Here is a 14,239-nt window from a genome sequence, read left to right on the forward strand (position 1 = left end):
ACCTACCGTCTTATTTGAGGATAATCAGGCTTGCATTAAGCTTGCAACAAGTGAGAAAATTTATGGAAGAACCAAACACATTGATGTCAGACATCATTACATTCATGACTTAGTTGATCAGAAAGTGATTGTACTTGTGTATTGTGAGTCGGAAAAAATGATTGCTGATGCTTTGACAAAGCCACTAGCTAGAACCAGATTTGTGGATCTTAGATCAGAAATGGGATTGACATAGATAGTAGTTGTTGAGTGGGGGTGTTAGCATACAAGGTTTGTATTTAATCAGCAACAACCACTGTATGTCATTGCTGTGTGCCTATTACATTGTATGACCACTAGATGGCAGTGTTACATTTGTGAGTTCATGTTTTGTCTATGCCTCAAAAGAGTAATAAAGAGAATAGTTCCTGCTCCGAAAGAAAAGCAGCGTTCAGTGAAACAACAGACTGTCTGCCTGTACTTTGTTTAGCCCCAAAAGGTTATATCTAACAATACAGTCACTGGAAACTTTATTAGCTACCGTAGTATTGAGTTGGACCCCCTTTTGCCTACAGAATTGCCCTAATTCTTTGTGGCATAGATTCAACAAGGTCTTTAAAAGATTCCTCAGAGATTTAGGTCCATATTGACACGATAGCATCACGCAGTTGCTGCTGATTTGTCGCCTGCAAATCCATGATGCAAATTTCCTGTTCCAGCACATCCCAAAGGTGCTCTATTGGATTAAGATTTAATGACTGTGGAGGCCATTGGCGTACAGTGAACTTATTGTCATGTTGAAGAAACCAGTTTGAGATGATTTGAGCTCTGTTGCATGGTGCATTATCCTGCTGGAAGGAGCCATCAGAAGATTGGTACTGTCAGAGAAGTCTGGTCCATAAGGTAGTTAGAACTTCCCGCCATTAGATGGCGCCAAGCTGGCTATTTAAACTGACTTTCTGCATGGATTCATTGCTGTTTGGTCTGCAGCTTCCTGTGTACTGTTCCTGACTTCCTGTGACTTCTGATCTTGATCCAGCTTGTTGTCTCTAACCTGTGCTTGTCTGCTTCCTACCCTGACCCTGGCTTGTCTTCTGGATTTCGCTTCTGCATGTTGATCCTGCATTGCTGCTCTCCTGGTACCGACCCAGCTTGTGACCCGATTACTCTGCTGCCTATCGTCTATGTCCTCCCTGCCCAACCATTACCTACCCGGCTTGTTTGACCCTACACCCTGCTCATCCGGCCTGCTACAACTCCAGCCCAGCAAGCTCGCTCCCAGCAGTCTCATACCAGACCATTCACTGCGGCCACGCTACTACTGGACTGATTACAGGCACTCCTACGTCACCGTGCTCCTGTGGCTGCCGTCTCACTATCAGAGGCCCACGAGCCGAAGTTGTACGAGAGGCCCTCCTCTACACGTCAGGCTCACCTACCAGGTACGTGACAGGTACACTGTAGTCGTAAAAGGATGGACATGGTCAGCAACAATACTCAGGTAGGCTGTGGTGCTTAAACGATGCTCAATTGGTACTAAGGGGCCCAAAGCGTGCCAAGAAAATATCACCCATACCATTACACCACAAGCCTGAACCATTGATACAAGGCAGAATGGATCCATGCTTTCATGTTTTTTTATGCCAAATTATGACTCTATCTAAATGTTGCAGCTGAAATTGAGACTCATCAGACCATGCAAAGTTTTTCTAATCTTTTACTGTCCAGTTTTGGTGAGCCTGTGCTAATTGTAGACTCAGTTTCCTGTTCTAAGATGATAGGAGTGACACGAACTGTGGTCTTCTGCTGCTGTGGTCCACCTGCTTCAAGATTTGATGTGTTTTGCATTCAGAAATTATATTCTGCATACCTTAGTTGTAATGAGTGTTTATTTGAGTTACTGTTGCCTTTTTGTCATCTGCCCATTCTCCTCTCACATCAACAGGGCATTTTCGTACACACAACTAGTGCTCACTTTTTAGGACCTTTCTCTGTAAACCCTAGCATGAAAATCCCAGTAGATCAGCAGTTATTGAAATACTAAGACAAGCCCATCTGGCACCAACAACCATGCCATGTTCAAAGTCACTTAAATCCCCTTTCTTCCCCATTATAAGGCACAGTTTGAACTTCAGCAAGTATTTTTCACCACGGCTAGATGACTAAATGCATTGAGTTGCTGACATGTGATTGCAATTCGTGTTACCATGCAATTGACCAGGTGTAGCTAATAAAGTGATCAGTGAGTGTATATATGCATACACATGTATGTGTATGTTTATGTACATATACAGTGGGTACGGAAAGTATTCAGACCCCCTTAAATTTCTCACTCTTTCTTATATTGCAGCCATTTGCTAAAATCATTTAAGTTCATTCTTCTTCCTCATGAATGTACACATAGCACCCCATACTGACAGAAAAAAACACAGAATTGTTGCAGATTTATTAAAAAAGAAAAACTGAAATATCACATGGTCCTAAGTATTCAGACCCTTTGCTGTGACACTCATATATTTAAATCAGGTGCTTTCCATTTCTTCTGATCCTTGAGATGGTTCTACACCTTCATTTGAGTCCAGCTGTGTTTGATTATACTGATTGGACTTGATTAGGAAAGCCACACACCTGTCTATATAAGACCTTCCATATCACAATGCATGTCAGAGCAAATAAGAATCATGAGGTCAAAGGAACTGCCTGAAGAGCTCAGAGACAGAATTGTGGCAAGGCACAGATCTGGCCAAGGTTACAAAAAGATTTCTGCTGCTCTTAAGGTTCCTAAGAGCACAGTGGCCTCCATAATCCTCAAATGGAAGACGTTTGGGACGACCAGAACCCTTCCTAGAGCTGGCCGTCCGGCCAAACTGAGCTATCGGGGGAGAAGAGCCTTGGTGAGAGAGGTAAAGAAGAACCCAAAGATCACTGTGGCTGAGCTCCAGAGATGCAGTCAGGAGATGGGAGAAAGTTGTAGAAAGTCAACCATCACTGCAGCCCTCCACCAGTCGGGGCTTTATGGCAGAGTGGCCCGATGGAAGCCTCTCCTCAGTGTAAGACACATGAAAGCCCGTATGGAGTTTGCTAAAAACACCTGAAGGACTCCAAGATGGTGAGAAATAAGATTCTCTGGTCTGATGAGACCAAAATAGAACTTTTTGGCCTTAATTCTAAGCGGTATGTGTGGAGAAAACCAGACACTGCTCATCATCACCTGTCCAATACAGTCCCAACAGTGAAGCATGGTGGTGGCAGCATCATGCTGTGGGGGTGTTTTTCAGCTGCAGGGACAGGACCACTGGTTGCAATCGAGGGAAAGATGAATGCGGCCAAGTACAGGGATATCCTGGACAAAAACCTTCTCCAGAGTGCTCTGGACCTCAGACTGGGCCGAAGGTTTACCTTCCAACAAGACAATGACCCTAAGCACACAGCTAAAATAACAAAGGAGTGGCTTCACAACAACTCCGTGACTGTTCTTGAATGGCCCAGCCAGAGCCCTGACTTAAACCCAATTGAGCATCTCTGGAGAGACCTAAAAATGGCTGTCCACCAACGTTTACCATCCAACCTGACAGAACTGGAGAGGATCTGCAAGGAGGAATGGCAGAGGATCCCCAAATCCAGGTGTGAAAGACTTGTTGCATCTTTCCCAAAAAGACTCCTGGCTGTATTAGATCAAAAGGGGGCTTCTACTAAATACTGAGCAAAGGGTCTGAATACTTAGGACCATGTGATATTTCAGTTTTTCTTTTTTAATAAATCTGCAACAATGTCAACAATTCTGTGTTTTTCTGTCAGTATGGGGTGCTATGTGTACATTCATGAGGAAGAAGAATGATTTTAGCAAATGACTGCAATATAACAAAGAGTGAAAAATTTAAGGGGGTCTGAATACTTTCCGTACAGACTGTATGTATATATATATATATATATATATATATATATATATATATATATATATATATATATATATATATATATATATATAAGGCAGACTAAAATATATGGCAAATCAAAAAAGGAACTGATTTGTGATGTGTGAAATCCAGGCGCAGAACATCCTGGAGGAGCCTGCGGGGGCATTGCTTCTGTTACAGCCCAGTCGGGTGAGCATACAAGGACTAAATAACCATCAAATGCAACCTCTGGTCCACAGCCTGTGTATGCCAGCCAGTGGTGTATTTAGGTTTTGTGCTGCCCTAGGCCTGACTAAACTTCCACACTCTCTAATTTACATATAACCCACCCCTTCCTGTAAAGGCCACACCCCTTACTGTTTATGACCCACCCCGTCATCTGTGAACCGCAGACCACAAGTCTGTCAGTGCCCATCAGCATAGCCTCATCAGTTCCCATACGTTCAGCCTCATCAGTGCCCATCTGTGCAGCCTTATCAGTGCCGCCTCATTACTGGCCATCAGTACAGTCCCATCAGTGGCCACCAGTGCAGTCTATCAGTGCATCATATCAGTGCAGTGAATCAGAGCCGCAACATATCTGTGCCCATCAGGGCAGCATATCAGTGCAGCCCCATCAGTGAAGATTATCAGTGTGCCTCGTGCCAATCGGTGCCCACTAGTGCAGCCTATCAGTGCATTATATTAGTGCCCATCAGTGCTGCCTTATCAGTGCAGCCCCATCAGTGCAGTGTATCAGTGCTATCTCATCAGTGGCCATCAGCAAAGCCCCATCAGTGGCCATCAGGTCAGCCTATTAGTTCCCATCAGTGCAACATATGTGTGCCCATCAGGGCAGCATATAAGTGCAGCCCCATCAGTGAAGCTTATCAGTGCACCTCGTGCCCATCAGTGCAGCATATCAGTGCTTCCTTATTAGTGCAGCCTCATTAATGCCCATCAGTGCAGTTTTTCAGTACCGAACATTGCTGCCTCCATCAGTGCAGCCTATTAGTGCCCATCAGTAGAGCCTATTAGTGCCCATCAGAGCAGCTTATCAATGCCCATCAGTGCAGCTTATCAGTGCCAGCTCATCGGTGGCCATCAGTGCAGCTTATCAGTGCCAGCTCATCAGTGGCCATCAGTGCAGCCTTATCAGTGCCCATTAGTACAGCCTCATGTCACTGGATTAGTAAGATTACTCCTTTTTTTAATATATTTGGACTTGTGTTTGCTGCCACTGTTTGTAATCATAGGATTATTTCACTTATTTGTATAATAAATAGGAAGTCCATAGTCATAATACAAATAAATTAAATAATCAGTGGCAGCAAACACAAGTCCAAATATATTATAAGATAGGAGTAATATTACTAACCCAGTGACATATTGTGATAACACATAGGAGGTGAGCAGGTCCAAAATATTATTGCCATCATATACGATTAAGTCTTCATTGTATATGATGCAATTCAGTATGCTTGCTTAAGGACAAGGATGTTTAAAGAAATGAAATTATATTATTGACATGATGCCTACCATACCTGGGGGCGGAGGAGGGTAGGCGGAGCATTAGCCTGCAGTGCCACTCTTATTGGCATTGGCGGCTGTCGCGCTAGTTGTATTCATTTCGGCCATGCTAACCCTGCCTTCTGAGGTGCTGGCGGTGCCCTGGTTGCATTGGCGACCTCTTCCTCCTCCTCCTCTGCCTTGGCCTTGTGCTTCCACTGTGGCCCCTCTGTCAGGTGGGAATGCCAGCAGCATCGCGTCTACCAGCGTGCGCTTGTACTCGCGCATCTTGCGATCACGCTCCAGTGAGTGAATTAAGGACGGTACGTTGTCCTTGTAACGGGGATCCAGCAGCGTGGCCACCCAGTAATCAGCACAAGTTAGAATGTGGGCAACTCGGCGGTCGTTGTGGAGACACTGCAGCATGTAATCGCGACTCACGCGTGCGTGCTGCAGCTGAAACTCCACTATGACCTGCTGCTGCTCGCACAGTCTTTCCAGCATGTGCGAGGTGGAGTTCCACCTTGTGGGCACGTCACATATGAGGCGGTGAGCGGGAAGGCCGAAGTTACGCTGCAGCACTGACAGGCGAGCAGCAGCAGGGTGAGAACGCCGAAAGTGCGCACAGACGGCCCGCACTTTCTGCAGCAGCTCTGACATATCGGGGTAATTTTTAAGGAACCTCTGCACCACCAAATTCAGCACATGAGCCAGGCAAGGGATGTGCGTCAAACCGGCTAGGCCCAGAGCTGCTATGAGATTTCGCCCGTTATCGCACACCACCAGGCCGGGCTTGAGGCTCGCTGGCAGAAACCACTCATTTGTCTGCTGTTCCATGCTCCTCCACAACTCCTGCGTGGTGTGTGGTTTTTCCCCCAAACAGGCAAGTTTTAAAACTGCCTGCTGTCGTTTACCCCTGCCTGTGCTGAAGTTGGTGGTGAAGGTGTTACGCTGACTGGATGAGGAGGCGGTAGAGGATGAGGAAGCGGAGTAGGAGGAGTTAGGAACAGGAGGCAAACTGAAGCTCCCTGCAATCCTTGGTGGTGGAAGGACATGCGCCAAATTGCTATCCGCCTCAGGCCCATCCGCCACTGCATTTACCCAGTGTGCCGTTAGGGAGATATAACACCCCTGACCGTGCTTACTGGTCCACGTATAGGTAGTTAGGTGGACCTTGGCACAGATGGCGTTGCGCAGTGCACACCTGATTTTTTCCCCCACTTGGTTGTGCAGGGAAGAGATGGCTTGCCTGGAAAAGTAGTGGCGGCTGGGCACGACGTACTGTGGGACAGCCACCGACATAAGGCTTTTAAAACTGTGCGTCTCCACCAGACGGAATGACAGCATTTCAAAGGCCAAGAATTTTGAAATGCTGGTATTCAGGGCCAGGGATCGCGGGTGGGTAGGGGGGTACTTCCTCTTCCTCTGAAGTGTTTGGGAGATGGAAAGCTGAACGCTTCCACGGGACATTGTGGAGATGGTTGGTGACCCAGATGGTGGTGTTGCTGACAGATCGTCTGTTTGCGGGGTGGCAGGTGCCGGTATCACTACAGAGGTGGATGAAGAGGCCGAGACTGCAGCAGAAGAGGAAGCAGGAGGAGCCAGAGACCTTTCTTGGTTTTGAAGGTGTCTACTCCACTGCAGCTCGTGCTTTGCACTTAGATGCCTGATCATGCAGGTTGTGCTCAGGTTGAGAAGGTTTATGCCTCGCTTCAGGCTCTGATTGCACAGGGTGCAAACCACTCGTGTCCTGTCATCAGCACATTTTCTGAGGAACTTCCACGCTAGAGAACTCCTTTGAGCTGGCTTTGGTGCGCTCAGTCCCTTGCTGCGTTGGGTAGTAGCAGGCGTAGTGTCTAGGGCACGGCCGCTCCGCTTCTGCACCCTGCTCCCTCTTCTGCTGTGCTGGTGGCTCTGTGCGACCACCACCTCTTCCTCCAAACTACTCAAGTCACCTGCATGACCTTCATTCCATGTGGGGTCGAGGACCTCATCGTCCTCCACATCATCTTCCACCCAGTCTTCACCCCTGCCCTCCTTGTCTGTCTCCACAATTCTGAGTGCTGCAGCAGTTGGCACCTGCGTTTTGTCATCATCAGAGACGTGCTGCGATGGTCCTTCCATGTACTCATCTTGATAAAATAAGTGGTTGGGCATCGCTGCACTCAATCTCTTCCACTTCTGGGGCAGGGCTAGGTGGATGGCCCTGGGAAATCCTGCTGACAGAGTCATCAAAAAGAAGAAGAGACTGCTGCATGACTTGGGGCTCAGACTGCTTGCCTGATTTGCAAGGGGGTGAGGTGAAAGACGGTTGGACATCGGCTGCAGGTACCAACTCTGACCTTTCTGCAGTAGACTGGGTGGGAGACAATGTGAAGGAACTGGAGGCACTGTCAGCAGCAAACCAATCTACTATTGCCTCTACTTGTTCTGGCCTCAACACTTGTAGAGGCGCATGAAGCCCTACCAAATACTGCTGCAGGTTCTGTGGCCTACTCACACTTGAGGAAGGTGTTTCACTTGTGCGTGTAGCTGGCACAGATCAACCACGTCCTCTCCTTGCAACAGGAGCTCTACCAGCAGCACCACGACCCAGGCCATGGCCCCTATGTGACGGCCTCCTCATATTTCTGTAATTTATGATCTTGCCCTAGAAAGGTGTTTATTGAATAGCGGAACAAAACAACAACAGTATCGCATGGGTGTATCTCACAGTCAAATATGCAAACTATGCCGCAATTTAATTTTTTTTACCCCAAAAGGGTGTTTATTAAATAGCGGAATAGAAAAACAGTATACAAATATAACGGGTGTATCTCATAGTCAAATATGCAAAGTATGCTGCAATTTAATTTTTTTCACCCCAAAAGGGTGTATATTGAATAGCGGAATAGAAAAAAGGATATAAAACAGTGTATCTCACACGTAAAAAACACAGACTAGGCCCCGATTACAATTTTTTGTACCCTAAAGGGAGGATGAGGAAGAGGAGTAGGAGGAGTTCGGAACAGGAGGCAAACTGAAGCGCCCTGCAATCCTTGGCGGTGGAAGGAGATGCGCCAAACAAATTTAAAAGGTGTATCTCACACGTACCGATACAGACTATGCCGTAATTTAAATTTTTTCACCCCAAAATGGTGTATATTGAATAGCGGAATAGAAAAAAATGTATAAAACGGTGTATCTCACACGTACAAACACAGACTAGGCCCCGATTTAAATTTTTTGTACCCTAAAGGGAGGATGAGGATGAGGAAGAGGAGTAGGAGGAGTCCGGAACAGGAGGCAAACTGAAGCGCCCTGCAATCCTCGACGGTGGAAGGAGATGCGCCAAACAAATTTAAAAGGTGTATCTCACACGTACCGATACAGACTATGCCGTAATTTAATTTTTTACACTCCAAAAGGGTGTATATTGAATAGCGGAATAGAAAAAAAATTATAAAACGGTGTATCTCACACGTACAAACACAGACTAGGCCCGGATTACAATTTTTTGTACCCTAAAGGGAGGATGAGGAAGAGGAGTAGGAGGAGTTCGGAACAGGAGGCAAACTGAAGCGCCCTGCAATCCTCGGCGGTGGAAGGAGATGCGCCAAACAAATTTAAAAGGTGTATCTCACACGTACCGATACAGACTATGCCGTAATTTAATTTTTTACACTCCAAAAGAGTGTATATTGAATAGCGGAATAGGAAAAATTTTATAAAACGGTGTATCTCACACGTACAAACACAGACTAGGCCCCGATTACAATTTTTTGTACCCTAAAGGCAGGATGAGGATGAGGAGTAGGAGGAGTTCGGAACAGGAGGCAAACTGAAGCGCCCTCCAATCCTCGTCGGTGGAAGGTGATGCGCCAAAGAAATATAAAAAGGTGTATCTCACACGTACCGATACAGACTATGCCGTAATTTAATTTTTTACACTCCAAAAGGGTGTATATTGAATAGCGGAATAGAAAAAATTTTATAAAACGGTGTATCTCACACGTACAAACACAGACTAGGCCCTGATTACAATTTTTTGTACCCTAAAGGCAGGATGAGGATGAGGAGTAGGAGGAGTTCGGAACAGGAGGCAAACTGAAGCACCCTGCAATCCTCGGCGGTGTAAGATGCGCCCAGAAAATTGGAAAGGTGTATCTCACACGTACCGATACAGACTATGCAGCAATTTATTTCTTTTTACCCCAAAGGGTGTAGATTGAATAGCGGAATAGAAAATATGATATCAAAAGGTGTATCTATCTCACACGTACAGACCCAGACTAGGCCCTGATTACAATTTTTTGTACCCTAAAGGCAGGATGAGGAGTAGGAGGAGTTCGGAACAGGAGGCAAACTGAAGCACCCTGCAATCCTCGGCGGTGTAAGATACGCCACAAAAAATTGGAAAGTTGTATCTCACATGTACCGATACAGACTATGCCGCAATTTAATTCTTTTTACCCTAAAGGGTGTAGATTGAATAGCGGAATAGAAAATATGATATCAAAAGGTGTATCTATCTCACACGTACAGACCCAGACTAGGCCCCGATTACAATTCTTTGTACCCTAAAGGTAGGGTGAGGAGTAGGAGGAGTTCGAAACATGAGGCAAACTGAAGTACCCTGCAATCCTTGGCGGTGGAAGAAGATGCGCCCCAAAAATTTGGAAGGTGTATCTCACACTTACCGATACAGACTATGCCGCAATTTAATTCTTTTTACCCCAAAGGGTGTAGATTGAATAGCGGAATAGAAAATATAATATCAAAAGGTGTATCTATCTCACACGTACAGACCCAGACTAGGCCCCGATTACAATTTTTTGTACCCTAAAGGCAGGATGAGGAGTAGGAGGAGTTCGGAACAGGAGGCAAACTGAAGCACCCTGCAATCCTCGGCGGTGTAAGATGCGCCACAAAAAATTGGAAAGGTGTATCTCACATGTACCGATACAGACTATGCCGCAATTTAATTCTTTTTACCCTAAAGGGTGTAGATTGAATAGCGGAATAGAAAATATGATATCAAAAGGTGTATCTATCTCACACGTACAGACCCAGACTATGCCCCGATTACAATTTTTTGTACCCTAAAGGCAGGGTGAGGAGTAGGAGGAGTTCGAAACAGGAGGCAAACTGAAGTACCCTGCAATCCTTGGCGGTGGAAGATGCGCCCCAAAAATTTGGAAGGTGTATCTCACACGTACCGATACAGACTATGCCGCAATTTAATTCTTTTTACCCCAAAGGGTGTAGATTGAGTAGCGGAATAGAAAGTATAATATCAAAAGGTGTATCTATCTCACACGTACAGACCCAGACTAGGCCCCGATTACAAATTTTTGTACCCTAAAGGCAGGATGAGGAGTAGGAGGAGTTCGGAACAGGAGGCAAACTGAAGCACCCTGCAATCCTCGGCGGTGTAAGATGCGCCCAGAAAATTGGAAAGGTGTATCTCACACGTACCGATACAGACTATGCAGCAATTTATTTCTTTTTACCCCAAAGGGTGTAGATTGAATAGCGGAATAGAAAATATGATATCAAAAGGTGTATCTATCTCACACGTACAGACCCAGACTAGGCCCTGATTACAATTTTTTGTACCCTAAAGGCAGGATGAGGAGTAGGAGGAGTTCGGAACAGGAGGCAAACTGAAGCACCCTGCAATCCTCGGCGGTGTAAGATACGCCACAAAAAATTGGAAAGTTGTATCTCACATGTACCGATACAGACTATGCCGCAATTTAATTCTTTTTACCCTAAAGGGTGTAGATTGAATAGCGGAATAGAAAATATGATATCAAAAGGTGTATCTATCTCACACGTACAGACCCAGACTAGGCCCCGATTACAATTCTTTGTACCCTAAAGGTAGGGTGAGGAGTAGGAGGAGTTCGAAACATGAGGCAAACTGAAGTACCCTGCAATCCTTGGCAGTGGAAGAAGATGCGCCCCAAAAATTTGGAAGGTGTATCTCACACTTACCGATACAGACTATGCCGCAATTTAATTCTTTTTACCCCAAAGGGTGTAGATTGAATAGCGGAATAGAAAATATAATATCAAAAGGTGTATCTATCTCACACGTACAGACCCAGACTAGGCCCCGATTACAATTTTTTGTACCCTAAAGGCAGGATGAGGAGTAGGAGGAGTTCGGAACAGGAGGCAAACTGAAGCACCCTGCAATCCTCGGCGGTGTAAGATGCGCCACAAAAAATTGGAAAGGTGTATCTCACATGTACCGATACAGACTATGCCGCAATTTAATTCTTTTTACCCTAAAGGGTGTAGATTGAATAGCGGAATAGAAAATATGATATCAAAAGGTGTATCTATCTCACACGTACAGACCCAGACTATGCCCCGATTACAATTTTTTGTACCCTAAAGGCAGGGTGAGGAGTAGGAGGAGTTCGAAACAGGAGGCAAACTGAAGTACCCTGCAATCCTTGGCGGTGGAAGATGCGCCCCAAAAATTTGGAAGGTGTATCTCACACGTACCGATACAGACTATGCCGCAATTTAATTCTTTTTACCCCAAAGGGTGTAGATTGAGTAGCGGAATAGAAAGTATAATATCAAAAGGTGTATCTATCTCACACGTACAGACCCAGACTAGGCCCCGATTACAAATTTTTGTACCCTAAAGGCAGGATGAGGAGTAGGAGGAGTTCGGAACAGGAGGCAAACTGAAGCACCCTGCAATCCTCTGCGGTGGAAGATGCGCCCCAAAAATTTGGAAGGTGTATCTCACACGTACCGATACAGACTATGCCGCAATTTAATTCTTTTTACCCCAAAGGGTGTAGATTGAATAGCGGAATAGAAAATATGATATCAAAAGGTGTATCTGACACGTACAAACCCAGACTAGGCCCCGATTACAATTTTTTGTACCCTAAAGGCAGGATGAGGAGTAGGAGGAGTTCGGAACAGGCAGGAGGCAAACTGAAGCACCCTGCAATCCTCGGCGGTTTAAGATTCGCCCAAAAAATTGGAAAGGTGTATCTCACACGTAACGATACAGACTATGCCGCAATTTAATTATTTTTACCCCAAAGGGTGTAGATTGAATAGCGGAATAGAAAATATGATATCAAAAGGTGTATCTGACACGTACAAATCCAGACTAGGCCCAGATTACAATTTTTTTTACCCTAAAGGCAGGATGAGGAGTGGGAGGAGTTCGGAACAGGAGGCAAACTGAAGCATCCTGCAATCCTCGGTGGTGTAAGATGTGCCCCAAAAATTTGGAAGGTGTATCTCACATGTACCGATACAGACTATGCCGCAATTTAATTATTTTTACCCCAAAGGGTGTAGATTGAATAGCAGAATAGAAAATATGATATCAAAAGGTGTATCTGACACGTACAAACCCAGACTAGGCCCCGATTACAATTTTTTGTACCCTAAAGGCAGGATGAGGAGTAGGAGGAGTTCGGAACAGGCAGGAGGCAAACTGAAGCACCCTGCAATCCTCGGCGGTGTAAGATGCGCCCAAAAAATTGGAAAGGTGTATCTCACACGTGCCGATACAGACTATGCCGCAATTTAATTATTTTTACCCCAAAGGGTGTAGATTGAATAGCGGAATAGAAAATATGATATCAAAAGGTGTATCTATCTCACACGTACAGACCCAGACTAGGCCCTGATTACAATTTTTTGTACCCTAAAGGCAGGATGAGGAGTAGGAGGAGTTCGGAACAGGATGCAAACTGAAGCACCCTGCAATCCTCGGCGGTGGAAGATGCGCCCCAAAAATTTGGAAGGTGTATCTCACACGTACCGATACAGACTATGCCGCAATTTAATTATTTTTACCCCAAAGGGTGTAGATTGAATAGCGGAATAGAAAATATGATATCAAAAGGTGTATCTATCTCACACGTACAGACCCAGACTAGGCCCAAATTACTATTTTTTGTACCCTAAAGGCAGGATGAGGAGTAGGAGGAGTTCGCAACAGGAGGCAAACTGAAGCACCCTGCAATCCTCGACGGTGGAAGATGCGCCCCAAAAATTTGGAAGGTGTATCTCACACGTACCGATACAGACTATGCCGCAATTTAATTATTTTTACCCCAAAGAGTGTAGATTGAATAGCGGAATAGAAAATATGATATAAAATTGGTGATTTTTCAATAGCACATGTGAACACAGCAGTGTCTTATGTTTTATGTCACAATCAGCTCTGCAGCAGGCTATGAAGGGAAAAAAAAAGAAAATTCCCCTTTAAGTTTGTAATTTTTAACTAGATTAGTACAGACTATGCCACAATTTCATTTTTTTTTAACCCAAAAGGGTGTACAGTGCATTGCGAAAGTATTCGGCCCCCTTGAACTTTTCGACCTTTTGCCACATTTCAGGCTTCAAACATAAAGATATAAAACTGTAATTTTTTGTGAAGAATCAACAACAAGTGGGACACAATCATGAAGTGGGACAACATTTATTGGATATTTTAAACTTTGTTAACAAATAAAAAACTGAAAAATTGGTCTCAGAGTCAGCAGCAAGCAGGCTATGAAGGGGAAAAAAAAAATCCCCTTTAACTTTAAAATATAGCTGATGAACGCTGCACACAACTGACTGATAAAAATAGATTTTTTTTTCTCCCTCCTCCTCCTCCTCCTCCTCAGTGGGCTCAAGTGAGGGCAAAAAGATTGTTCACTACACCATCCCCACACAGCAAAATCGATGTAGACTGTCCCTGCCTAATCTCTCCAGCCTGTCCCTAAAATGCTCAAAAAGATCGTTCACTGCACCACCCCCCACACAGCAAAATCGATGTAGACTGTCCCTGCCTAATCTCTCCAGCCTGTCCCTAAAATGCTCAAAAAGATTGTTCACTG

The sequence above is a fragment of the Pelophylax lessonae genome (assembly GCF_965119305.1).
Source record: "Pelophylax lessonae genome assembly, chromosome: 10".
NCBI classification, from domain to species: domain Eukaryota; kingdom Metazoa; phylum Chordata; class Amphibia; order Anura; family Ranidae; genus Pelophylax; species Pelophylax lessonae.